The 20596-nt window shown below is 43.5% G+C and overlaps 1 protein-coding gene and 1 pseudogene across 1 annotated transcript in view; both read right to left on the bottom strand.

Annotated features, from left to right (window-relative positions):
• Nucleotides 1-20596, bottom strand: part of LOC146631427 (receptor-type tyrosine-protein phosphatase gamma-like) — a 368587-nt gene that overhangs the window by 165864 nt on the left and 182127 nt on the right. The window lies entirely within an intron of this gene.
• LOC146631429 (uncharacterized) lies at nt 12795-13620 on the bottom strand (annotated as a pseudogene).

The following is a 20596-nucleotide window of genomic DNA, read 5'->3' as shown; positions in this document are numbered from 1 at the left end:
ACTATTTTGAACATGCTTTTCTGTTGTCCTGTCAACTTAGTGGGTTAATAGCTGATATGCAAATTAGTTGATCGTTCTTAGATTAATGAAATGTGACTGAATTCTAGCACGAGTGAATGAGATGTGTTGGAGTTTGTTGTGTGTTGAGAAGAGCACAGACCTGGTGATTAAACTCATAGCTAATATGACATTAGGGGTATGTTGTGTTTTGTGCAGCTGATGGTTGGTTTGGAGTGAATCTAGCTGATGATTCTTCTCCTGTTGTGAAGTTGATGAGGAGTTTGTGTCATGACTTAACAAGGCCTTTTTATTTTGATACTTTCACAGTGCACTGAGAGTTTGGTTTGATAATCTCTGTTATTTTTCATTTTTCATTTTTGAACAGGCACTGATTTTGTTTGTCTATTTCTTTTCTTTAAGCAGATCTGCACGTCGGGAATTGAAAGTGCTATACGATCGGTCGAGAAAGCCGTTACAAGTGAGTTTTCTCCACATTAAAATGGGCTCTGGAGAAAGCCACTTATTGGGACAATATTAAATGAAAATCCCGGCCTAAAAAGGATTCAGCGATGTAATCCGATCTAAAGTTCTTCTTTTTCTTTGTGAAATGACGTCATTTTGCTGAGAGTGGAAACTAAATGCGATAATCGATTCCACTATCAGCAAAGAAAGAAAGAATGAATGTATGAATGCGTGAGTGAAAGGAAAGAAAACTGACTGACTGGTAAAAGAAACTGTGAGAAATTGTATACATCTGCGCAGCGCTAACATTTGCATTTTCTTTTCTACAGCATTACAGTTCTTCATGTGGTTTGATCACATGATTTATACCAGGACAACTGGTTGATGTTTTTCCTACTACAGGATTTTTGGGTTTATGTGTGAGGAAAACTGTGTTTACAGGTTATGAGTGGTGATGCTGTTACACTGTGTTTTTGGGAAAATGTGACGGTTACTTTGATGATATGAATAACATTTTTTCCACAGCAATGGATGGTTGATTTTATGGTGTTTTTATGGCACCTCTGGAACCTGTTGACCTGTGTCTGACCTCCGTCTGACCGCAGTCAATGTGTTGCTAATGTTTGTTTTTCTGAGACTGCATGTAAAAGATTCGGCGGAAGCGGACAAGTGACATGAGAAAAATGTATAAGGGATTGTTTATGGAAAAGTTGAATATGGGCTCTTAGCTGGCCACTTTGAGCCCATAGTAATATATAAGTGGAGTGACTTTGCTTAAGAGAAGTCACTGATTACATTAATGTTAACTGAGTACATGGGATGATCCATGTTTGAGGCGAATTATGGTAATAATAGTGATTTAATGATTTGAGAAAACCTGCACATGACACTTGTCTTGCTGATGTTGAATGCTTATTGTTCTTATGATACAATTGTTTACAGGTATGAAGTTTGATTTTACTTCCAGATTTTGCTTTCCAGGCCATGATGGTGTGTATGCAGGCTCCTGGGAGAGCCAGGTGTTAAGCAAACTTAATATGCAAGACACACTAACATCTTTTATTGCAGGGTTACGGAGCTACTCCAGCGGAGATGCCCTGATGTTGCCTGGGATATGGTCTAGCTAACCTTTTTCTTTAAGACAGGGATCCAGGTTTGATGAGTTGACTCGTGGGAGTGTCCATGAGTCAAGAGGAGGGGTCCAGGATTAACATTAAACAATGTTTTCTATTATTGTTGCAGTGATTTGTGTGATTAACTGTTTATTTACAGGTATTAAACCTATGCAAGTGGTGCATCCATGTTCAGATGAGGCTTTGATGGCCTATAAGTGAAGTTCACTGAACTAAAGAATGTGGTTTGATGATTGTTGACATGCTCTCCAAATAGAAGTTTTCCCTCCTAGCAAGGAAAGACAGGTGCAGCAGTATTCTCCTGAGGAATCTTCAGAGGCCCAGTGAGAAGCGAGAAACATTCCAGGCATAGCTGACAGCCCAGGCAGTGGTTGAGGTCAAAGGTCAAGCTGGTTGGGGCCCATCATGAGATCAGACTTTGGAGCCACAGCAAGGACCATGAAACTGCGTTGGAATGAGAGCTGTGCCACGGGGGGTTTCCAGAGGCCAAGAGAGGAGATTGTGGACAATGGACGGGCACCTGAAGGATGAGGGGAGCGTGCCAAGCTCCATCGACAGCGCAGAGGGAGTCTAAGGATGACATCATGATTCTGTGCACAGGAACCAGAAGCTATGGTGGTGATAACAGCAGTTTCCTATGAGGTCTGCAGCTTTGGAAATAGCTGAGACCCATGTTGACAAACAACAAAACTAACTGGTATGTTTGAATGTTTATTCTACATACATTTGGACTCTGGTCCTATGGACAGTGATGGAGACAACTGGAAGAGACATTTATGACGCCCTGCAGAACTCAAACCACTCTGCAGAGAGACATGTGATTTGCACACCCGGAGGAAGCACCACCAAGCTGAGATGTTTTTGAAAATGTTACTTTCTTATTTTCACTATTAAATTAACAATTTCTTTGTTTGCTTGTAGGATGCAGTTTGCCATTGGATGAGATCAATGAGGAATGGGATAACTGCTAATACATTTGTTAAACTGTGTACTTTTACAGTAATTTAGGGTAATTTGACATATGCTGAGTATAAAAATGTTTGCATTGAAACTATCAGACATGAGGTATTCATAACTGGGAACTTTTCTAGCATAATTGTCAGAAAGGGGGGAATGTTAGGTTTTGTATTGTTGATTGTCATTTATGCTTAGAAATATTTACCCACATATGCTTAGAAGTGTATAATCATTTGTAGATTGAAAGAATGTCTCATCCTAGGAGGTCTGTAACGGCTCTGTGTAGCATGAAGGGGGAGTGCGTTCACTCCCTCTACAGAGTGTTCTGGCGTAGATCACACCTCCTAGGAGAGGTCGTATCTTCTCTTGCTGATATATGGTATAGCAAACACACGTATATCTGTTTAAGTATAAGAGCCCTTTGTTCAGATAGATCTGCTAGACGCCTGGCACCAGCTAGCACCAGAGTCTTCACAGGGTCACACCTTGACCTCACACACACACACACACACACACACACACACACACAGAGTATTCTTTGTTCACATGTATACCTATGTAGACGTCATATGTTAATGAACCTATGCATATTCATGTAACCTCAATAAAAGGAGTGCTATGGGGAGCCTGGCTGAGAGTCTGACGGTGGTCAAGTGGTGGAACGACACTCGGCCCCAGCCAGGTCTCCCTCATGCATGAGTAAAACAGAGAACTTTGCCTACTCGTGTCTTGCTTTGCAGTGTAATTATATTGTCCTCAACGTTCCAGCGGATAGGTACAAGCTACAAACCTATCAATGACCAACTCAGAAACACTATGGACTCAAGAGATAAGCAGCAAGTTGGATATGCTCACTGAGTAAGCACAGGAGCTGAAGGAGCAAGCAGGAGGAATGGCCAGTTAAGGCTTCTGAAGCTCTGACAACAATCCTACAGCAGGAGAAGAAGATGCAGCAAAAACTCAAAGACTTGGGGTCCAGGTCTAGGACAAATAACATAACATCTGCATTTTTGGAGTGGCTGATGTCACGGTCGCAGTGGCTGACCGTATGGAGAGTGTGTGGAGGACTCAGGCGCAGACACTGGCGAAGACATGAAACTGAGTTTTGAACGAAAAGCGAGCCTTTATTTTGGCTGAAGACACGGGGTTCAAACAAGGCAGAATCACAGTGTAGAGAACTAAACTGGGGAACTAATACTATGATAAATTATGAAGACACGGAAAGCTATGGCTAAGAATACAAAAGACTGGGCATGAAAACATGGAGGGTGGGAACACAGACTGCATGAAACACAGAGACTAAATACACATGAGGGATGATCAGGGGAAGTGGAAACACATGAACCTAAAGACAGGACCGGAGAAGTGAAACTAAATACACTGACAGTGGACACAGACTTTCAAAGTAAAACAGGGAACATGGAGATTAGACATGACATGAACTTAACATAACCACACAGACATGACGCATGACAGGTAGACGCACAAACCAGAGAGACTGAGTACAGGGAGATGACATAAACAACTAAGAAACAATGGGCTAAACAGCACCCTAGAAATTAACTAGACAAACTAAGCTAAAGCATAAATGAATACAAAAGATACGTAAAACTCAACACTGGGTCACACGACCCAGGACCATGACAGCTGAAGGCGCTGCTGTGTGCTTTGTGTGGGAGCTTTCACAGCAGGAAATACCAATGACTGAGGAGGTCAATCCAAAAGTCCAGCGGGCCCATGCTCTCTTGCCCCTAAACCAAGACCCAAGGCTCCTCCATGCCTCCTCATTATCAAGGGTGTATAGTGTTAGGGATGCACTGATACCACTTTTTTGGAAACGAGTACGAGTACTTCCATTTCAGTACTCGCCGATACCGAGTACTTAATAAAAACATGATTTAAATTTACAGGTAACAGCTTTAGTCCTATAATTTAACAAAAACAAAACAAAACAAGGGACTGGTTTGGAATTAAGAACATTTATTTAAAATGAATAATGAATAAATATGAATGAAATAAATAATTATGAAAAAAAATTTAAACAGTGACAGTGCAACTCAAGTATTGTTTTCAGTTTATTGCAAACTCTGCCGCTTTGGACAACACAAGGGGTATTAATAAACATCTTTGCCATTTAGTGCACAATATTTGAATAAACCAACAACATCCACCAACATAGAACTGTGGCAGTCAGTGCAACTGAGGTAGGCATTAACATCAAGTCTAAGATGACTCACTTAATGGAGAGAAAAAGTGAGTGGCAGGTTTTTTTTTAAGAAAAGTAGCTTTTCTGCATTATCAGCAGTCAGACTGTTTCTGTTTTCATCTATAATGTGTGACACTGAGCTGAAAAGCCTTTCACTTTCCACACTGCTACATGGGGCTGAGAGGTATTTCCTCGTCTGTTTCTCTGTTTAGAAGTCTCACTAGCACAGTCACAGCTGGGATGACATCAGAGGCTAGTGCGTCGTAGCTGCTCACTTTTTTAGTTAGTTCCTCAAAGGGGGCGAGGATGGCAACAGTCGTCTCCATAAGAGCCCATTGGTGAGCGGTGAGATAGTCAGGGAGTTCATGCTCGGACACCCCCAGCCCTCGCTTTTGCTCAATGAGGGACTGGAGCATGTAATACGTGCTGTTCCCGCGCGTCTGTACGTCCTGCTGCAGTCTCTTTATTGGCTGGTTGAGCTGTCCCTGAATGTCCTCGAGGCGGGAGTAGGCTAAGGCGGAATGTTTAAAATGCCCAACTATTTTCCGTCCCACTGCTATAGCATCAGCTATGCTCCTCTGTGCTAATAAGCGTGGGTAAATAAGTGTGGGTAAACTCTTTGTACTCGTTGTCGTGTTGGGATTTTGGTGCTTGATTAAATTGCTTGTGTTAAATGCGCTACCTTTTGAGCCTCCTCTGGACAATTTCGCTGAGCACAATTTGCCGACCGCCTTTGCTTTCGCGTCTTTGTTCACTTTGAAATAGTTCCACACAGCTGATATGTCTCGCCTTGCTTTCTCCCCGCTCTGAGCTGCAGCCGGGGCCTGGGGGCGGGCACTCGGCGCCTGTGATTAACCCCTTACATGCCGCTCAAACATAGACAGGTCTCAGACCGTGGTATCGGTCCTCGGTATCGGGGGACTTTTAACGAATCCGAGTACTTTAGAAAATGTGGTATCGAGGCCGATACCCGATACCGGTATCGGTGCATCCCTATATAGTGTGATGTGAGATGTTGTCCAACAGGGATGACAGCTTAGCCACCTCTCCTGACACCACACCCTGAACCCACTACTCCAACCCTCCCCTGAACCCTGAGCCACAAACCAGACCCTGCCACACGGTGATTTTAAAAATTCAGATAACTTATAATTGTTTTACTGTCATACTATTTATCAGATGCATTTATTCATTAATTTGGTGCTTTTTTATATTCTTCTATCTGAAATAACAGGAAAGTGATTAAAAAAAATTCTCTTCTGTCCTTGATGATTGCTGCACCCAATCGTGGAGGGCTTATAGGAATTGTAAAGGAGGAAAAAGTGGTAACTTCTTGTAAACTACATGAGTGATTGGACATGATCATTACCATTTATTGCATCGAGTATGGTGGACAGTTCTTAAGTGATCTGCGCATGATGTTACATGCAAAACCTCTATACAAGCAAATTCCACTGCAGATCACCAAAATAAGTGTTATTTATTCAAACTGATATCCAAGGTCTACAAGTAAGCTGTGTTAGATGAATTAGAGACATATTATCATTATAAGTTGCTGTGAGCTGCATAATGTCTCTGCTAAGTATCCACTAAAATGGCGGACAGAGGACAGAGAAAACCAACCATTCAGTCTGTCCCCGACACCCCCATACCCGCCACCACCCCCTATCCCTTTCAATTACAAATTGAAATTTTGTGACTCTTTTGCAAAAGTCAAAGTACAAAATATATGTTTTTGTGAACTGAGAAGTGAGCACTTGTATTCACTGATTTGACGGGTTGTAATCACAGAGTTGTGGTTGTGAGTAGTAAAAGAAAAAATAAATATGAGTAAAATTTGAATAACAAGGTTGCAGCTCTTAGTATATTTTTGTTATCGTGTAACGTGGAGTGAAGAAAGATTAAAGTCCCCATGGCTGCCCCTTGCCATCACAGCTGAAGGGATAAAAGGACTTGACACTCAGCCTTATATGTTAAAATGTGTTGAAAATAGTCAGAGATGGTAGAGACTCTGTAGTCTGAGTAGTTAAAATGTCTGTTCTAATCTCTAGATTTTGTGTGTTGTTGAGGTTTAAATTTATCATCTCAAATGTATGCTGATGACTTTGCTTTATATAAGAAAGGCCTAACTCTGAGTACACTCTGTGCCAAAAAGTCCTGACAGGAAACTGCATGCTTTTGCAGCTACACTGAACAAAAATATAAACGCAACACTTTTGTTTTTGCTCCCATTCCCCATGGGATGGACGTAGAGACCTAAAATTCATTCCAGATACACAATATAACCATCCCTCCCAAACAGTGGTCACAAATCAGTCCAAATGTGTGGTAGTGGGCACATCTGCTATATTGAGATAATCCATCCCACCTCAGAGGTGTGCCACATCAGGATGCTGATCTGACATCATGAGTAGTGCACAGGTGTACCTCAGACTGCCCACAACAAAAGGCCACCCTGGAATGTGCAGTTTTGTCTCACAGCAAAATGCCACAGATGCCAAGCAATGAGGGAGCGTGCAATTGGCATGCTGACAGCAGGAATGTCAACCAGATCTGTCGCCCGTGCATTGAATGTTCATTTCTCAACCATGAGCCGTCTCCACAGGCGTTTCAGAGAATATGGCAGCACATCCAACCGGCCTCACAACCGCAGACCTCGTGTAACCACACCAGCCCAGGACCTCCACATCCAGCAGGTTCACCTCCAAGATCGTCTGAGACCAGCCACCCAGACAGCTGCTGGAACAATTGGTTTGCACAACCAAACAATTTCTGCACAAACTGTCAGAAACCGTCTCAGGGACGCTCAACTGCATGCCCGTCGTCCTCATTGGGGTCTTGACCTGACTCCAGCTCGTCGCCGTAACAGACTTGTGTGGGCAAATGCTCACATTCGATGGCGTCTGGCACGTTGGGGAGGTGTGCGCTTCACGGATGAATCATGGTTCACATTGTTCAGGGCAGATGGCAGCTGAGAATGTCCCAGTTCTTGCATGGCCAGCATACTCACCGGACATGTCACCCATTGAGCATGTTCGGGATGTGCTTGACCGGCGTATACGACAGCGTGTGCCAGTTCCCACGAATATCCAACAACCTCGCACAGCCATTGAAGTGGAGTGGACCAACATTCCACAGGCCACAATTGACAATCTGATAGACTCCATGCGACGATGTGTTGCACTGCATGAGGCAAATGGTGGTCACACCAGATACTGACCGGTTCTGGGTCCCCAGACCCCCAATAGCGCAAAAAACTGCACATTCCAGGGTGGCCTTTTGTTGTGGGCAGTCTGAGGCACACCTGTGCACTACTCATGATGTCAGATCAGCATCCTGATGTGGCACACCTGTGAGGTGGGATGGATTATCTCAATATAGCAGATGTGCCCACTACCACACATTTGGACTGATTTGTGACCACTGTTTGGGAGGGATGGTTATATTGTGTATCTGGAATGAATTTTAGGTCTCTACATCCATCCCATGGAGAATGGGAGCAAAAACAATAGTGTTGCGTTTATATTTTTGTTCAGTGTAGAATCAAGTGAAAGTGAAACCAACTAGGCTGTTTGATGCACACTAGAGAGCAAGTATATAAATACCTAGGCTTCCGTTTGTGCTTCAGACCTGGGGTTGTGTGCTGTGTGCTCAGGTCTCCATATCCTGGATATGTAAAATAAAGATCACAAGTAAAAGACCACTTTTGAGCCGTGTCTTTTTGGCCCTAAAGAATCCGAAAGAACCGGAATTACAGTTTTTGCCCGTTGCTTGAACACTACAAACCAACGGGGTGGCTGTAGCTCAGGTGGCAGAGCAGGTCAGCCACTAATCAGAAGGTCGGTGGTTCGATCCCAGGCTGCATCCTGGCTGCATGCCAAATATCCTTGGGCAAGATACTAACCCCGTGTTTGCCTACTGGTGGTGGTCAGAGGGCCCGGTGGCGCCTGTGTCCGGCAGCCTCGCCTCTGTCAGTGCGCCCCAGGGCAGCTGTGGCTACAATGTAGCTTGCTATCGCCAGTGTGTGAATGTGTGTGTGAATGGGTGGATGACTGAATGTAGTGTAAAGCGCTTTGGGGTCCTATGGACTAGAAAAGCGCTATACAAATGCAGGCCATTTACCATTTACCATAAACCCATGCTTAGACTAAAGTAACACAACTTGAAGCTTGTGTCACCATACCTCAAACACATGTACTCATACCTTAAACAAAAGCGCTGCTTTGCACCCTAGTTGCAATTATGCAACACACATGGTCCTGCATACTACACTCTATTTCATACATAAGACACTTCGTTCACAAAATGCCATTTGGAAAACACATGTATCCAAAATGCAAAACACATCGGGTAATTGCAACCACTCAAATACACACCTGAAGGCACTTACTTGCAAAACTGAACACCAATTAGCCAACTACAAAAAGCCCTCAGTTCAGCCAATTCAAGAACTTTGCAAGCATGGATGGAGGGAGAGCAAGAGGAGGAGGAGGAGGAGGAATTCGAAGAGGCCATGCACAGACCCATATTTCCGATGATATAAGAGCAACTTTGGTGGACCATGTCATCAACCACGGACTGGCTATGAGGGAAGCTGGGCAGAGAGTCCACCCACATCAAAGCTGCTTCACAGTGGCATCTGTAATACAGTTTTTCTGAATGCTTAAACCCTAACTGTGATTCTTACAGCACAATTTCTAAAACTATTGATACTTATAGCAAAACCACTCACTGAGTTTGCAAAACTAAAAGCACAAACACTGCTTTGCACTTAGTTTGCCATTTTGTAACACACACTTTGCAAACCTGTAGCTACAATCCACTGCACAGCACTCTTTTTGCAGAACTGTAAACACAACTCACTGATTTACACTCAATTCCCAAATGATCAACGCACTCCTAGCAAAACTATACACATGTACGGACATTATTTACACTATTTTGCCAACTGTCTGGCACACTGTCACATGTGAAAGCTTTTTTAGTTTAATAATTAGTTCACTTTGCAATCAGCCTAAGCACTATAATACAGGTAAGCTCTGTGTATGGAGTACAATGTAGGGAGCAGGAAGAGTGAGAAGTAGAGGAGGCCGAGGAAGAGGACGTGGAGGTGAAGAAGTAGGATGAAGAGGACAACAAGGACAAGGAGGACCAAGAGGAGGACGAGGAGGGGGAGAGGAGGATGAGGAGGGGGGAGAGGAGGATGAGGAGGGGGGAGAGGAAGAGTAGGAAGAGTAAGAAATAGAAATTGCTGATGACATCAGAGCTACAATAGTGGACCATGTAATCAACCGTGGAATGTCCCTGAGGGTAGCTGGCCAACGGGTCCAGCCTAACTCGAGCCGCTACACTGTAGCAAGAAACCTAGGATCACTGGACTAAATGACTACAGACCCGTGGCTCTGACATCTGTGGTCATGAAGTCTTTTGAGCGCCTAGTTCTCTCCCATCTCAGGACCCTCACGGCCCCCCTCCTGGACCCCCTGCAGTTTGCATATAGAGGTCTGTAGACGACGCCATCAACATGGCCCTACACTTCATCCTGCAGCATCTGGACTCCCCAGGAACCTACGCCAGGATCCTGTTTGTGGACTTCAGCTCTGCCTTCAACACCATCCTTCCAGACCATCTCCGAGACAAGCTTTCCCAGATGAATGTGCCTGATCCCATCTGCCGGTGGATCACTGACTTCCTGACGGACAGGAAGCAGCATGTGAGGCTGGGAAAGAATGTCTCGGACTCCCGGACCATCAGCACCGGCTCCCCTCAGGGCTGTGTTCTTTCTCCTCTGCTCTTCTCCCTGTACACCAACTGCTGCACCTCCACCCACCAGTCTGTCAAGCTAATCAAGTTTGCAGATGACACCACCGTTATTGGACTCATCTCGGACGGGGACGAGTCTGCCTACAGGAGGGAGGTTGAACGTCTGGTGTCCTGGTGCAGCCACAACAACCTGGTGCTGAATGCCCAGAAGACAGTGGAGATTATTGTGGACTTCAGGAAGCACACAGCCCCACTCCCCCCCATCATCCTGACTGACACCCCCATCACCTCTGTGGACTCATTCCGCTTCCTGGGTACCACCATCACCCAGGACCTGAAGTGGGAGCCCACCATCACCTCCGTCATCAAGAAAGCCCAGCAGAGGATGTACTTCCTGAGGCAGCTGAAGAAATTCAACCTGCCAACACGGACGATGATGCAGTTCTACACTGCAATCATCGAGTCCATCCTCACCTCCTCCATCACCGTGTGGTACGCTGGAGCCACTATCAGGGACAAACAGAGACTGCAGCGTGTTGTGCGCTCTGCTGAGAAGGTGATTGGCTGCAGACTCCCATCTTTGCAGGACCTGTACACCTCCAGGACACTGGGGCGTGCAGCTCGGATCTCAGCTGACCCTTCTCACCCTGGACACAGTCTGTTTGACCTGCTCCCCTCAGGCAGGAGGCTCCGGTCCATTCGCACCAGAACCTCTCGCCATAAGAACAGTTTCTTCCCCTCTGCTGTTGGACACATGAACAATAACCATATGACTGTACCCGCCACTAACACATGACCCTACGCTGTGTCACTGCATCATTCTATGTTTGGCACTGATCACCACCTGCACTCATGTATATATCTTTCAACGTAGCACTCTTAATTCTCATTCTCATGTATATATCTCATGTATATCTCATGCACATATCTTTCCACGTAGCACTTTTAATTCTTATCCCTACTTTTATTTTTTTCCATGTCTATTTAAGTGCTATTTATGACAGCATGTTTGCACTGAAGCACCGCAGCAATTTCCTAATGTTGTAAACCTGCTCAACATTTGGCAATAAACCCCATTCTGATTCTGATTCTGATAAGGACATCTTGAAATGAGAATCGGTTAGTACAGTCACTTCGCACAAAGATTTGTAGCACTGCCATATGCCAATGAGAAACACACCAATACCATTGATGTAAAAATACTGAAATTGTTACTTTACAGAATTGCTAGATGACCAGATGCTGGGGGCAGAGGAAGCATGTTCACTGCAGACCAAGTAACCCATATAGTCATTATGGCGATTGCAAATAATCCTATACTTGGAAATAAACACTTGTGTTTGTTTTGATGTGTTTGAATAAACACCAGTACTTGAAGTTTGGATCCCTCTATGCTTACGGATCTATGACAGAAGTATGAGCTCAAACTGACATAGCCTACCTTGTGCACAGAGGAAGCAAAAGCCAGATGTGTTTTGTATTCATACCATCAGTGTGTAGTTGGTGCATTGTGTGCCTAGTAGATGATGGCTTGTGTTAACTGTTTGATACGGAAACACCATTTTTACGAAGGTGTGAAGAGTTACAGTTTTTCTCAAATGCTAAAACACATGTCACAAACGTTACCACCAGGTCCCCCAATGTCCAAACACAACACCCTTCTCTAAAGCTACATAAACACAACCACACCTTCCCACTGCAAAACTCAAACTCCCACACCAAGAGAGCAGCTCGAAGTTGTCAAAACTGTAAACACTATACACAGCATTACACACTACAGCAAAACAATTGAAAACACAATGCTCAATTTGTGAGAAGGTTCTTTGGTTCATAACTGCCAATGCATATTTTTATAAACTGTACAGTAACGGATCGTCATAGAACCCTGCAGAGGATTAGGCATTTAGATTTGTGAGTTTCGCATGAAGACTATAAATCTATAAAAACATCCTGCATGTACGTACACTACTGTAACACAACTCAATGCAAAAACAGAATCTATCGCACACAACAGTACTCTCGGAAACATGATCAGGGTGTGAAGTCTTTTTTATTGTCTACACGGTCTTTTTACAATATTACACACAGTCACTGTGCGGCATCATGTCGCCGAGCTGCATTGGGCCACATCACAGGCTATATTGTCCCTTGCTAGGCACCGCGGGAAAAACGCCCTGGAATGGCGAATCCATCCCTGGAAGGCCTCCACTGGGATGTCAGCACAGGCCAGCTCCATTGCCCGTACAAGGTTCTCTCTTGTGTATGGCTGTCTGTCATACACCTTCCATCTCCATGATGAGAAGAACTCCTCTATAGGGTTCAGGAAAGGGGAGTAGGGTGGCAGACAGACGTTTAAAAAGTGGTCACTGTTGGTGGTGAACCACTCTCTGATTTGGTGTGTTTTGTGGAAGCGGACGTTGTCCCAAATGATCACATACATGTGATGTGCTAGCCTAGGATGGTGTTGTTGACGGTCCAGGATGATGTCTTTTAGCTCCTCTAGGAAGATGAGGAGACGTTGGGTGTTGTAAGACCCAAGGACAAGCCCCTCCATACCCATAGCTGCACAAAGAGTAATATTACCCCCCCGTTGGCCAGGAACCTCATAGACGGCTCTTTGGCCAATGATGTTACGGCCTCTTCGCCTTTGTTTCTGGAGGTTGAAGCCAGCCTCATCCAGGAAGAGGTACTCATGGGGTCTGGCCATCGCGTCCAACTGCATTATCCTCTGTGAACATGGAAAAGCGTACAGGTGTTCAGAACGGTCAATCAGGTAGCACAGTATTGTCCAGAAGTAATGTAGGCCACTAAGCAACACAGTATGTCCACTAACTGTACTGTGGACATGGATGTATACGTACTTGCACATACTCGTAACGTTGTTCTATGTGTCGCGCAGAGTTGCGCTCAAAGGGAACCCTGTAGACCTGTTTCATCCTCATCTGTTGGCGCCGGAGAACTCGGTCTATTGTGGACACGCTGACAGCATCAATGTTCTCAAAGTTTACATTATCTGCAATGACTTTGTCTCTGATCTCTCGGAGTCTAATGCAGTTGTTCTCACGGACCATATCTGCAATGAGGGTTTCTTGTGCCGCTGTGAATATGGCAACCCTCCCACCTCTATGTGGCATTCTTTCAGCTCTAAAGAAAGAAACATGTGTTGCCAATTGACTGATTTATATGTAAAACTACATGTAAAGTAACAGACCACTTTCACAGGCTTGTAAAACTGTAGTGTGACAAAGAAAGCAATAGCGTACTACACCTGTTGTGTTGTCTAAATGCCTTGATAGTGGTGGCCACGGTGAACCTACTCAGGTTTGGATGTACTCTTCGTCCCGCTTCAGCCATTGTCATGCCATGGACAATGACATGATCAATTACTGTTGCTCGCATATCATCTGTTATGATGGTGCGAGGTTGTCTTCTTCTCCCACCTGGACCTTCTCCTCTCTCTTGTTGGCCTCCTTCTCTTCCTCCTCTACTCCGAACTCCTCTTCTTCTTAGGCCTTCACCTCTTCCTCCTCTGATCTCAACCCCTCTTCCTCTTTGGCCTGCAGCTCTTCACCTTCCGCACGCTCGAATGCCTTCATCCATTGTGATTGTTTGGCATCTTCACCAAACTATGCTTTTATAGGTGGGGTCACATCATTAGCAACAGGTGTCTTCAATTTTGAGTCGTTGTGTGTAGTGACTGACTCCAGGTGTGTTCCCTGTGTTCAAAGATTGGTGACTGTGGCAAGCATTTTGCATCACATGGGCTTTCATTTGAGAATATGAGCAGAGTTGTTTTGCAACATGTGTTTTAGCAAGGAAAAATGTGTTTAGATTTATGAGTACAGAGGGTTGTGTTTTGTGAATTGTGTCTTCATGTGACATGTGTTTATGGTACTGGAATAGTGGCTACATTTAGTAAATGTGTTTAGACTACTGGTCATTTGGGTTACAGGATTGGCTTTTGTGTTTTAACATTTGAGAAAAACTGCAATCTAGCTGTGTTTGCTTTTGCAAGAGAACTACAATGTTTTGATTATTGGGTGACAGGTTTTCTTATTTGTGTGAAGAGTTTTGCAAAATTAGCCAATAGTTACAAAAAATGTGCTTAAGCAATCAGAAAAAACTGTAAGAACATTCCAACTAGGAAACAGGTCTGTCTTCACCTCTCTACCTTCTACTCTACTCAGATGGTTTTTATAGCACTGTTCTACAGTATATCACCATATCAAGTGTACAGGGTACTGCAGGGTGCTAATGCTCCTTTTGCAGCCAAAGTGGTAGTTTCTGTGAAACATACCATGATTACTTATATTGAAGTACAGTGTTGTACAGTGGATGATACAGTATATACAGTAAAGTACTGTAAGACAAATAAGCAAAGCGATGACAATATGTGGTTGTATTTCTCTAGAATGACTCGAAGACCTTCTGGGGTGGGACGCCAACGCCTGTTCACACAACAGCAGGAACTTGCCGTTGTGGACCTAGTGAGGGCAGACAATGCCATTCGTCTCCACCAGCTACGAAAGCAAATACTTGCAGACAGGCGAGTGTTCAACAACATAAACCATGTGAGCATCACCACCATCAGACGCATCTTGGGAAAACTCAGTACCACATGAATCCATCCTGAGAGCTACACAGGTACCTGTGTGATGGGTGAGGGTTCTGTATGTGTAGCACTGTAGTACAGTAATATGTTCTCTTTGTTTTACAGAGAATCTTGGCCATGGATGGAGCTGCACAGCCTCATGAATTCATTTTCATTGATGAAGCTGGATTCGACCTGTGCAAAACAAGATGACGGGTCGTAATGTAACTGGCCAAAGGCCAATTGTGCACGTCCCAGGGCAGCGCGGGGGAAACATCACATTGTGTGCCGCCATAAGCCTTCGAGGGCTTCTGCACCATCATGCAAAACTAGGTCCATACAATAGCCAACATATACTCACATTTCTAGATGCTCTCCATGATATAGTTGTACAGAACAGATCAGCCCAGGTTTGTGGTGATATGGGATCATGTCAGTTTCCATCGGGCTGCTCTGGTCCAGGCCTGGTTCTCCAACCACAGCCAACTTGAAGTGGTATACTTGCCCCCTTACTCACCATTTTTAAACCCTATAGAGTAATTTTTTTCAGCTTGGAGATGGCGTGTATATGACCGCCAACCACATGCCCGCATGCCTCTTCTGCAGGCAATGGAACAGGCCTGCGGCGACATTCAGGTGACAGCAATCCATGGATGGTTTCGACATGCAAGAGGATATTTTCCCCGGTGCCCAGCGGGAGAAGACATTGCTTGCGATGTCGATGAGGTCCTGTGGCCAGACCCCAACAGACGGCGGGATCCATGAGCCCACTTATGCACAATTGTCATAATGTTTTGTGTTTACAGTATAGTGTTTTTTCTATTACTGTATTATGTTGTTCTTTTGTTTTTTTTGCTTTATCTGAATTCATGGTACTGCAATGTACAATATTGAGTAGGCCTATTTGCGTTTTTGGTTGTTTGAAAATATGCCTTCTGAATAAACAATGAAAATCAAAGACTGCAGTGTTTTATATGAAGTAGACTAGTGTGTTCCCCCTGATCTGTAAGTGTTTGCATGTGATGCAGGTATGTGTCATTTTGTCAACAGAGTTACATTTTGACAAAGGAATGTTAGGTTTCGACAGCAGAGTTTAGGTTTTGAGAGTAGAGTTTCAGTTTGGCACAGATGTGAATGGTATATTTCCCAGGGTTGTGTCATGTTTACTTGTGTTTAGAGTTTTGGCACAATGAGCGAAGTTTTGCAAAATGTGTTCAAGCAACGGACAAAAACTGTAATAATGTGTAGACATGATCCATCATCAAACTTTTTATTCGTGTTTGAGAAGATGAGAACTGTGTCACTAATCTGTCATTATACTTTTGAACATGAAAAATAGTGTTAAATGTTGTAAGGGTTAAACACAGAATTATGATCCAGAGAGAAATTTGCTGACAGTTAAATATGTTCAATATTGATCAGAACATAATCAGTTAAATATAAAGATGTTTGGGTAAAATGATGAATAAGAATAAAAGTAAGAAAAGAAAATAATGATTCGAGAGACAGGCCTAACTCAGGCCCAGCTGACAGCCTGTGTAGAAATGGCCTTGAGTGAGTGAGTGAGTGTGTGAATGAGTGAGCGTGCACAGGAAACTACACTCTGATCTCTGAATGAAACAACACAAGTGCAAAAACAACTGCACCTCACTGATTCCTTTATTATTGCTCTTCTCTTGATGACATTTCACATATTATCAGTTCAGCTTTTTTCTTCATTCTGATTCAAGCTGCTGATTATTCCACTCGGGTCTGAATTGATAAGGGGGCCAACCAAGTTATTGCTTTCCTCATACACAGTTATTGCTTTCTGGTCTTCCCTGGCTGGGCCTGCTGAGTCCGCACAGAAAGAACCAAATAACACTGACAGAGGATGTGAACAACATTTTCACACATCAGCAGAAGGCTTTGACCAGCACAGGGGTAAATTAACACACACCATCTGTAGACACAATACACAGTCCATATAGTTACTGTAGTTCTTTACAGAATACGCTGTGCAGGTTTCACCTCAGTCTGTATATGAGAGTGAACAGTGTTTACATTGTTACAGTGTTTGAGATTTATACCATGTGTCATGGTTCTGGGTTTTTTTACCCAGCATTCTGAGTTTGGTGACTTTTGTGTTATAATGTTCTAGTTTTTATAGTTATTGAGTTTAGGCTTCAGCTGGTTCTATGTTGTTGAGTTCTGTTTCCCCGTTTAGTGGTATGTTTAAGTTTCTCCTCACTATGTTGTTCATATTGCCGTGTCTTCAGTGTGTGAGTCTGTCATGTCCCCTGTGTTTAAGTCTCAAATTGTTTGACATGAAGCTGCTGTTCCTTTCAGTGAGACAACTGCCATCACTTTTCAGTATGAAGTTCTTGAATTATTTAAAAATGTCTTGCACACAAAACCCCCAAATTCTGTCCATTTAAGTGATTAAGATGGCTAGAGCATACTACTTCATTGACAGAGTGGATGAAGAAAACTCTACATCCCCAAAGTTGGATATTGTCACTGAATGCTGTTCTCTTTAAATCTCATATAATTCTGCAGCTCTCAGTGATTTGAGAGTGTTTCCAATTCCAGCAATGATGATCTTCTAAATTTGTGAGATGCCATTTCCTCTCCAGCTTATGAGTTATCTGATTTAAGGTGTGCATTCGAGAATTATACCAGGGAGTCAAGTACTTGTGATTTGAGGCTTTCTTTTCTACTGGAGCTCCAGAGTCGTACGTACTAAGGAGGAAGAATTATTAACAAGATGATCAACCCCTGTTGGAGTAGCGTTCAGATAGCTGCTCTGCTATGTGTTGGTACAGGGCATTGAAGATGATAACAGTGGGTGGATTATATTCTTAAACTTAGTTACAGCGCTTTCAGAAAGACATCTACTTTGATAAAGTCTACTCTCCACTGCTGTGTAATCAATTATTGTAAATGTAAATGTTATCAGGAAATAATCAGACAGGAGAGGGTTTTCAGGAAACACTGTTAAATGTTCAGTTTCTATGCCATATGTTAAAACAAGATCTAGAGTGTGATTAAAGTGGTGGGTGGGTTCTTTTACATTTTGAGAGAAACCAACTGAGTTGGTCACGTATCACTTTTACGTGTTGAGGCTGTCATTTTTAGCATCTACATGGGTGATAATAACAAATATTACAATTTTTTTTAAGTTTTCCAGTTAGGCTGGACAAAGCTAAAAATCAGGCTTTCATCAGATTTGCCTTATGTTTAAGTCATTCTTTGCTTATTTTCTGTCTGTTTGCGAGCTGACACAGTCTCTGAGGGGATGAGGTTTTGGGTGGGGGGGGGGGGGGGGGGTAGCAGGAGGGGAGAAGCTGCAGAGAGGCGTGTAAGACTGCAGCTCTGCTTCCTGGTCCCAAGCACCAAGCACACCATTGTTTTTCTTGTGACATTACCAATAAGTCTGATGTGTCACATGGCCCTCTTCCTATTGAAAAGACAAAAGTTGTATCCAAGATGGCCGACTTCTAAATGGCCACCATGGTCACCACCCATCTTGAGGAGTTTGCCCCCTCACATATACTAATGTGCCAGGACTTCAATATCACCAACCATTCCCATGTTGTTACGGTTATCCATATAAATGGCCCACCCTGTACTTTTAAATAGTCTGGGAACCACAAGTAAACCAGTGGTCTGAGAGAAAAGTGCTCTATTGGGGTGGTAGAGTGCTATGAGGTCTTCAATATTATTCAAGACGTAAGTATGTAAAGAAGATATTTTTAAATTAGATTCTATAAATTTGATAAATGAAACCATCATTTGAGAACAGTGAGAGAAAGTCAACAGAACATAGAAAAAGAGAGAGTGTCCAGCTACTTCTCCTTCGCCTGCTGGAATTATTAAGGAGCATAGTTGAGCTCATTTCTCTTTAATGTAACAGATTGGGTTCTGAGAAGACAAAGGGAGGTACAATTCCCAAGAAGTGACAGAGCTGACAAAGAGAAAAAGAGTCCTCCCACAAAGACCCATTCAGCTGCAGATACTCTTTGCTCTGTACTATTTACAACAGAAAACAGATCCAACTACAAGCTTTCTAAGTCCAGGAATGTATGTGTCCAGTGTATGTTTAGCCTAGCCTAGCTTATCACAACAAAAGGAATGAGGTGGAAACTAGTGATGGGAATTCCAGCTCTTTTTAGAGAACCGGCTCTTTCGGCTCCCGGCTCTTCAGGTTGTTTTGTTGCTTTAATTAATTTATTATCAACAACAATATAAAATTATGCACAAAATGAATTACTAATGTAAATTTTTTTATTTATTTATATATGTTTATATATAAATAAATACTCCACATAAAATTAAAAAAAAGAAATTATAAAATACAAAAATTAAAAAGGGTAAATTTAACTAGGAAGGAATAAAATATAAATTAAGGTTAAAAACGAAATAACTGTACAACACAATTTAGAATGAAGGGTAAATTTAACTGGGAAAGAATAAGATAAAATATATAAATTAAAGTTGAAAATAAAATAACTGTACAACAAAATACACAATATAGAACTATATAAGAATGTATGAAGAAATATAAATAAATATATACACAATAACAGCAGCTGTACAAGTATTAACTGGAAATGAAGAATGTAGTGACCAGTGTTGTGCAATCCACATTATGTCTTGTGCAGTGCAAATATGCTTAAAGTGATGAAGTGAAAACAATGTCCAGAATGTCCAGTGTGTGTAAGAACTGTATGTGTGGGTCAGTACTGTGTGGTGGTGTGATTGAGAGACCGTATCGCCTGCGGGAAGAAGCTCCTCCTCAGTCTTTCTGTGTTGGTCTTCAGGGAGCGGAATCGCTTTCCTGACCTCAACAGAGAGAACAGTCCGTTGTTGGGATGGCTGAGGTCCTTCACGATCTTCCTGGCCTTGGTCCAGCACCGCCTGCTGTAGATTGAGTGCAGGTCAGGGAGCTCGGAGCGGATGGTGCGCTCAGCTGACCGCACAACCCTCTGTAGAGCTCGTCTGTCCTGCATGGTGCTGTTCCCGAACCAGGTTAAGATGTTTCCCGTCAGGATGCTCTCTATGGTGCACGAGTAAAAGTTCCTGAGCACCTTGGAGGGCAGTTGGAAGTCTCTCAAGCGTCTGAGGTGGTAGAGACGCTGTCGGGCCTTTTTCACCACGGTGTTGATGTGACAGGACCATGACAGGTCCTGCGTGATGTGAACTCCGAGGTATTTGAAGCTGTCCACTCTCTCCACTGGGCACTCGTTGATGACGGGGGTCTGGTAGTTCCTCTCCTGCTTAGTGCTGAAGTCCACTATCAGCTCCTTTGTCTTACTGACGTTTAGAAGGAGGTTGTTCCTCTGGCACCAGTTCTCCAGATTCCTAATCTCCTTCAGGTAGGCCGTCTCGTTGTTATCAGAGATCAGGCCCACCACGACGGTGTCGTCAGCAAACTTGATGATGGTGGTGGAGCTGGTAGTGGCCACACAGTCATATGTGTACAAAGAGTACAGCAGGGGGCTC

Source organism: Diplotaxodon limnothrissa, linkage group LG5, assembly GCF_057381915.1.
Source record: "Diplotaxodon limnothrissa isolate DT_005_m linkage group LG5, D_limnothrissa_male_GT1.1, whole genome shotgun sequence".
NCBI lineage: Eukaryota > Metazoa > Chordata > Actinopteri > Cichliformes > Cichlidae > Diplotaxodon > Diplotaxodon limnothrissa.
The sequence above is the reverse complement of the archived record's forward strand: the minus strand, read 5'-3'. Positions and strand labels throughout refer to the sequence as shown.